At 39.1% G+C, this 7,776-nt stretch overlaps 1 non-coding gene across 1 annotated transcript; it reads left to right on the top strand.

The window, feature by feature from the left end:
- Positions 1-7,400: 7,400 nt before the first annotated feature.
- Positions 7,401-7,507, top strand: LOC115029538 (U6 spliceosomal RNA). The gene has a single exon (XR_003835097.1). It is a non-coding gene; the product is annotated as a U6 spliceosomal RNA (small nuclear RNA).
- The last annotated feature ends 269 nt before the right edge of the window (positions 7,508-7,776 follow it).

Raw genomic sequence — 7,776 nt, 5'->3', positions numbered from 1 at the left:
GAGGTAGCTGGGGTTCTTAGTCTTCAACTTTACCCAATGCCATCACAGAGACAGTGCAAGAGAAGATGATGAAAAGATTGCTTCTGCAGATGCAGAACTTCTTATGACAGCCTTATATGAAAAGCCTCCTTTGAGTTTTCCAAGAATCACACTATAGACAGATTTAGCCATTAATCAGGGTTATTCAGGAAAGAAATGTCTGCTTTGATTTTGTGAGTGCCTTATCCCCCGTCTGTGGAAGAGGAAGAGCTACTTTCATGTGTGAAGGTGTCTTGGTGGTGACTTTCAAAAACAGAAAGAATTTGGAGTTAGAGTCCATTGCTTTCCCCTCTGCCTTGCCCCAACTCATCTTTCCTTCCTCTCTCTTTCTGCTTTCCCTCTTTGCTTTTTTTCAATATTCTTTGATTTATCAGAGGGTTTTATTTCTGTTTATGTGTCTATATGTGTGCTTGCATGTCTGTGTGCATACCATGTGTGTGTGGGCCCCATTGAGACCAGGAGAAGCTATGAGATCCACTGGAAGTAGAGTTTCAGGTACTCATGAGCTGCCTGATGTAGGTATTGGGAACTGAACTTGGTTTCTTGGAAAGAGTATTAAGTGTTCTGAACTGATGAGCAGTCTCCCCAGAGCCTTTATTTCATTCATTAATATGTGGAGTTAGATAATTAAAATCAATGTTCTTAGAAGTACGGCAGTTTTTTATAAAATATAAATGGCAACCTGTGTCTGGACTGCTTCTCAAGAAATTTTATGAAGACTGAATGAGATAATGCCTCATTTTATAGGCTATAAATTCCCATATAAGAATAAATATGATTTTTATGCTATGTATTTATATTTTAGGTCACTCTAAAGTATAAGTAAAGAAATAAAACATCCATTGATTAGCAGACTATTTTTGCATGTTTATGAATTTGCCATTAATAAATATCTTTTAAACAGAATAGAAAATATCACACTCTGCCATATCCTTGCCATTGTATTATTTCCTTTAATCTTTATATTAATCCTGAAATATAATTATTATTTTCTTCACTGATAAATTTGAAAACCAGAAAGGTTAGTTAGAATAGGGTCATATAGCTAGTGGGACACTGAGTTACTTTCTTATTTCAGTCTGATCATTTATACAATGAGTGAGAGATAAGCATAAAGAGAAGTATAATTTTTAAAGGCTCAAAATGAGGCTAGTAAAACAGCTTAGTCAGTAAAGTGTTTGTTATGCAAGCATGAGGATCTGGGCTCAATGACCTAGAACCTGTGTGAAAAGCTGGGTATGGTGGCATATGCATATAATCCCAGAATTGGGGAGGTGGAGACAGACAAGTCCCTTTACTTGCTAGCAAGTTAGTCTGTAATAATTGGTGAGATCCATGTTCAGTTAAAGAACCTCTCTCAAAAAAATAAGGTGGGTAGTGTCTGAAGCAGACACTCTCATTGATCTCTGGCATTTACACACACACACACACACACACACACACACACACACACACACACACAGAGAGAGAGAGAGAGAGAGAGAGAGAGAGAGAGAGAGAGAGAGAAGCATGTACACATATATCAAGCAGGTGTAAACATCTTGAGGTGTTCTGCTGTCCAAGAGAGATCCCATACTGAAGAGTAAGCATGTTTTTCCTTTTGTTAGCTCATAATTTCCCATCAAACACAATCAGTTATTTTTTAACTGGTGTCTTAAAATGGCTACAACATGAAAGACTAGTTTCCAGTTCTGCTTCAAAACAACAGAATTTTAGATTATTCTGTTATTAATAGTCACCAACTAGAATACAATGCAGAGGACTTGGTGGGATGAATAATAAGGGTGCCTGTTAAACTCAGCCACTGTGGATAATTCTGTCATTTTCATTGTCCTTAGATGTACAGTGACAGAGGCAGATTGCCTTTTAAGGGGAGATATATGCAATATTGTGGCTTCAAGAGTATCACCCTAAGACCCTTACAGTGATAAAATCATACTTTAATTTTAAAAGTACTCTTTAGGCTCTGACTATAACCTGCATAGCTTTGAAGTTCAGCTCACATTTCCTCTTGCTTTCTTTCGCTGGTCCTGTGAATGTTTCATGGTGAGAATAAGTGAAGGAAGTGTTCACTCACGAACTCATGTCAACCTAAAACTTAACTTCCTGGGCTTCAGGGAATTTTCCTTGTATCCCCACTGGCATGATTCTGCCCAGATTACCATCTCTCCCCCTGCTATCTCTCAGCTGCTGAGTCTCCAACTTTAACCCCACGTAAGCCTCTGACCATACCAAAGTTGAAGCTTCTCTATGTTGGGAACATACAGCTTCTGCCACCAAAGCTTTATCCTTTTGCTTAGGGTCACTTTATTTTCAAATGATTAGCCCATTCATCTAAAACTTTGCTGGCATATTTTGGAGTTATTGTGGGATGGAGAGCAAGACAGTGAAGCTATGGCTGTCATCACTTAATTCCTTTTACTATATTAAATCCACTAAGAAAGGTTTCATGGCATCATTCCCTAACTCCTACCCAAGGATTTGTCATCTCTTGGGTTATTTGACCCCCCCCTCCTCCTTTTTATTTAACCAGCTGTAGAGGCATATTCATAATTGGCTCAAGGAAAAGTCTCCACATGCAACTTAAAAGCATTTTTTTTTCTGTATATTAACTCTTAGGTTCTGAAATGGAACTTTTTTCTTGACATGTTAAGCCTCTTGTTTCTTCCTTCTGGCATTTAAAGTGTTGACTATAATTAACTCCAAGCAGTCTAAGCCTTAAAAATATACCAAGTCATGCTGTTCTATGTTGGAGGTTACTGGAGAGGAAGTATTGGAGCAAAATAGAGTGGGTGTTCTTTTCAGCTGCCAACAATAAAGGCAGATAGCGAAGGGGAACTTGGGATTAGAATTTAAGCTCTGTGGAGTCTGCAATGAGTTTCTATTCCCAAAATTAAAATGGTGCCTAGCAAACATATGGCGCTCAGCTGTTATCTACTGAAACAGTGATGAATCATCAAAAGGAGATGGAGAGTGATTATTGACTTAGAGATCAGAGAGCGCAATGTAAGGTTGTAGATGATGGATATTATTCAAAGTGAGGTTGAGGAGGTGGAAGGAAGGAAGATGCAACCAATACTCTGGGACTGGTGAATACAGGCATGCAAAAGTATGACCACATTTATCAGCTTCTGTGGCAGAGCAAGTGGCAACGTCTGTTACAGTATAGTGGAGTCTAAGCTTCTTATAGAAAGCTATTATTATTTTTTGGTAGAAAAGAGTATAACGAAGGAACCTATTCTGAAGTGAAAGAAAGTATAATTATGCCCTCCCTTTATACCCATCTTAGAAATATCTGGTTCTGGATACCAGAACTGGTGTGGCTGATGCTGAAATCTCAACCTGTCTAAGACTCTCCTTTTAACCTTCCCAACCTGTCCTGTTTATGAGTCTCTAAAAAATAACTTTTAATGTGTGTTCATGTGTAAGGATGTCAGTTATGAGAATTTGGACTGTGGCATTAGACTCAAAGCCACCCATGTCATGTAACCTGGTTACATAACAAGTTATATAAAGGAAGAAAGTTTATATTCTGGAACCATATACCTTCCATTCTTTTAAAAAGTTTCTCCTATTCTTCTCTTCATCTTCTTCCTCCTCCTGTCTTCTTCTCCTCCTGTCTTCTTCTCCTCCTCCTGTCTTCTTCTTCTCCTCCTGTCTTCTTCTTCTTCTTCTTCTTCTTCTTCTTCTTCTTCTTCTTCTTCTTCTTCTTCTTCTTCTTCTTCTTCTTCTTCTTCTTCTTCTCCTTCTCCTTCTCCTCCTTTTCCTCCTTCTCCTCCTCCTCCTCCTCCTCCTTCTCCTCCTTTTCCTCCTTCTCCTCCTTCTCCTCCTCCTCCTCCCCCTCCTCCTCCTCCTCCTCCTCCTCCTCCTCCTCCTCCTCCTCCTCCTCCTCCTCCTCCTCCTCCTTCTTCTTCTTCTTCTTCTTCTTCTTCTTCTTCTTCTTCTTCTTCTTCTTCTTCGTGCATGTGTGTGTTTGGAATATAGAGGACAACTTTGTGGAGTCACTTTTCTACTTTCATCTCTACATTGGTTCTGGGGATCAATTTCAGGTTGCCAGACTTGGCAGCAAGCATCTTTAATTATTGAACCACTTCTCTCCTGCTATACCTGCTTTTGAAATCAGTGATAAAGCTGTGTCTTGGACATCACTGCAGTTGATGACTGTTGACCTGTGTGAGCTGCTATATATCAATGACAACAGTTAATTTTAAGATAGCAGGGTGGTCCATGTTACCAATTGGCCTTTATAAACTCCTCTTAATATGAGGGAAAGTCATAGATCGAAGCTAAGAAAAGAGGAAAAGAGTTCTAGGTTCTCAAGAGTATTCATGAAAGACAATTAAAAAGGAAGCAAGGAAAGGTATTTTGCAATAGAAGTTAGGGTCTCAGAGATATTAAGTTCCCCTTTACTCTCCTTTTGCTTCTAGTTTCCCTTCCTCAGAGATAGTCATTGTTAATAATAAAGGTGCAATACTATGCTGGTGAATTGAACCTTCTATATAGTTAGTAAATCTCATGAAGTCTTCACTAGACCAGCCTATAGTTCAACTATCTATAAGCCTGTGTTAAAATCCTATTATTTGACCTTTCTAGCCTAGTGCAGGTTATATAAATTGATGATTTCATGATTCTATATTAATAACTTTATAGAATTCCTAAATTTATACAGGTACATTTTGAGCCCACTATTATACAGCATATGTTAATTACCAGAGAATTATAAAGTAAGGTTATAAAGTAAAGAGTTAAGTTTTCCAGAGCGTATCCAAGCATAGAGAATTATAAAGTAAATAATAAGAGATATAAAGAGTTCTCAACATTAATGAATGAAACAGAGGACATTACCAAAGAGTTGTTTCCTACAAGACCGAAAATCATTGGTCTTTTGGTCTGCATCCAATGTTGTGCCCCACTTCAACCCATTCTCAGGAGGGGAAGGCTCCCAGCATACTCCTTTTGCCTTGCATCCTATCCTGAAGCCAGGCATCTACTGTGTACTTTTAAAAAGTTGGTTCTTATGCATGGTGAGATAGAAGAATAGCTCAGATACAAGTTGAGCATGCTTTGTGGGCTTAAACGTGGGCACAGACTGATGACACATCTTCAGAGGGCGTGTGTCTAGTGTAATCTCATACTTTTGTATTACTAGGATGTGAATTCAGGGTCATGTTTATGACAACCAAGCCCTCTACCACCCCTATGCTTTGATTTCTTTTTGAGAAATGATCTCACTATACTATGTAGGGTGGCCTGAACTTTATTTACAGCATAGTCAGGCCTTGAGCTTGCAATCTTCCCCCTTGGTCTCTTGAGTAAATGAAATGGGATTATAGGCATGAGCCACAAGTCCTGGTGGAATTCCTTACAATGTATGGACTTTATAGGATTGCCATGCTTTAAACCTACGATTTTGGTTACTTCAACTTCTTTGAATTTCAGTTTTTCATCTTGAAGTCAGAAAGAATAAAGTTGTGTATACAACTAGGTGTGTTCTGGGGCAGAGTAAAGAAGACAACAATGGCAAACTCCCTAGTACACTTTAAAAAAAAGATTCATTTATTTATTATATGTAAGTACACTGTAGGTGTCTTCAGACACTCCAGAAGAGGGAGTCAGATCTCCTTATGGATGGTTGTGAGCCACCATGTGGTTGCTGGGAATTTGAACTCTGGACCTTCGGAAGAGCAGTCGGGTGCTCTTACTCACTGAGCCATCTCACCAGCCCAAAAGGTATTTTATGCTATTCATGACTATTTTGTTTGTTTGTTTGTTTGTTTTTCTAGACAGGGTTTTTCTGTGTAGCCCTGGCTGTCCTGGAACTCACTTTGTAGACCAGGCTGGCCTTGAACTCAGAAATCCGCCTGCCTCTGCCTCCTGAGTGCTGGGGTTAAAGGCATGTGGCACCATGCCCGGTGCTTCTAGTACACTTTTATATAGTCAGAGTCCTTAGTACATCTTAAACTTCCTTACATCTGTAGTGGGAGATGATGATAATTCTCTTCATCAGCATCTCTTATTAGATCAGCAATCAAACGTTGGTCATATGTATGCAAGAGTTTGCTTTGAGGCTGGGGGAGATGGTTTGGACTTTTGTTGCTGTGAGAGTAAGTTAGGCAATATGAAAAAATAAGCTCCATGTGCACAGAACAGCTACTGCTATCAAATGTGCAGCCTTGTGAGGGAAGTACAACCAAAGCCTAGGCTAAGAAATGATATTCTCCAGCTATGACTAAAGGCACTGGCTCCTCTCAGAGCAGCCCTGAGCAGAATCAGCTATTCTTCCTGACCAAGGCTAAAATGAGTGATGAGAATACACGTAAAGAAGGGAGAAGAATGAAGACAGGAAGCCTCATTGACATTTCGAAAACATGGTGACTTGCATTGATCTAGCTGATAAACTATGTTCATTTAAATGTCATAATCATTCCATGAAGGTGGCAACATCAGTAACATTTTGTGGATGAGGAAACTAAACTCACAGAATACTTAGCCGTACTAAAGAATCCTACAGATTGATAGTGTTTATAATTCACAGCATTTGAGAAAGATAGATATGGAGGATTATGTACTGTCTGAAAAGCCGTGGCAAATGGCTTTAGAATAATGGTCTAATTTTAAGCTTCTTGCAGGCCCATGTGGAGAAAGATTTATGAGCCTTCCAGACTAGGCTGCTCGGCATGTCTTTGTACTGCGTCAAACTTGGGCTCTGGAGAAGGGATGGTGAAGACGAAGGCAGATATTTACCATCTTAATCCTTTTATAGCTTCTCATTTTATAGAAAACCAATATTAAGAGTTACTATAGTGATGATTCCTGGGGTCAACTATTCCCCAAACCTGCTTTTAATCTTCAATTTACTGATTCTTAGGACAAGAAAACTTTCACAGTGGAAAGCAGCCAACCAATCACTGAACGAAGAAAATAACATGAGAAATGCAGGAAGAAATATAGAAATATATTTGTTGGCAATGTGGGTCAAATGAAAACGTAGCATAGAAGTATGAGTGTTAAAAAATTTAAAACTCATATAATCCTAACAAAAAAGGGGTTCAAACTTGGGCCTCTATCAGAAACCATGGAAGGCTTTCCAAACAACTGAGTTCCACCCTCATAATTTAAAAACCAAGACAAAGCACCGGGTCTGGGATGAAGTTTAAGTCTCTTCACATTCATGGATGAAGGTTGCTCCTTTTCAAGAGCCTGTTAGTAACTTTTCCTTGACCATCAACATGGCTCCCCTTAAAATGCAAAGAATTATTGAAACACACATATTTTTAAGAGATCTGGGAGATTCTGCCTGTCACTCTCAGGGGACTTGTTAATAAGAGTTTTTGAAAATTGGATCACCATTTATCTAATTAATGCTTGTTTTGGCAGCACATTTACTAAAATTGGAACCACATGGAGAAGATTAGCATGGCCCCGGTGCAAGGATGACATGGAAATAAATACTGCAAGTGATCCATTAGTCTGGAGACCTTTTACACCATTAGTTGAAATGTAAAATGGTGTACTGCCATGAAAACTAGTGTGTCTGCACACCCTGGGAAGTCAGAAGAGGGTCTCAGATTCCCTGAAGCTGCCATTACAGAGGGTTTTGAACCTCTTGGAACAGGGCATACTCTTAACCACCTAGCCATCTGACCCCAAGTACTTTTTTTTTTCAATTTTTTATTAGATATTTTCTTCATTTACATTTCAAATGCTATCCCAAAAGTCCTCTATACCCTCCCCCTA

Source organism: Mus caroli, unplaced genomic scaffold, assembly GCF_978045245.1.
Source record: "Mus caroli unplaced genomic scaffold, Mus_caroli_1 scaffold_16, whole genome shotgun sequence".
Taxonomy (NCBI): Eukaryota; Metazoa; Chordata; class Mammalia; order Rodentia; family Muridae; genus Mus; species Mus caroli.
Note: the sequence above shows the minus strand (reverse complement) of the source record. Positions and strands in the feature narration are given on the sequence as shown.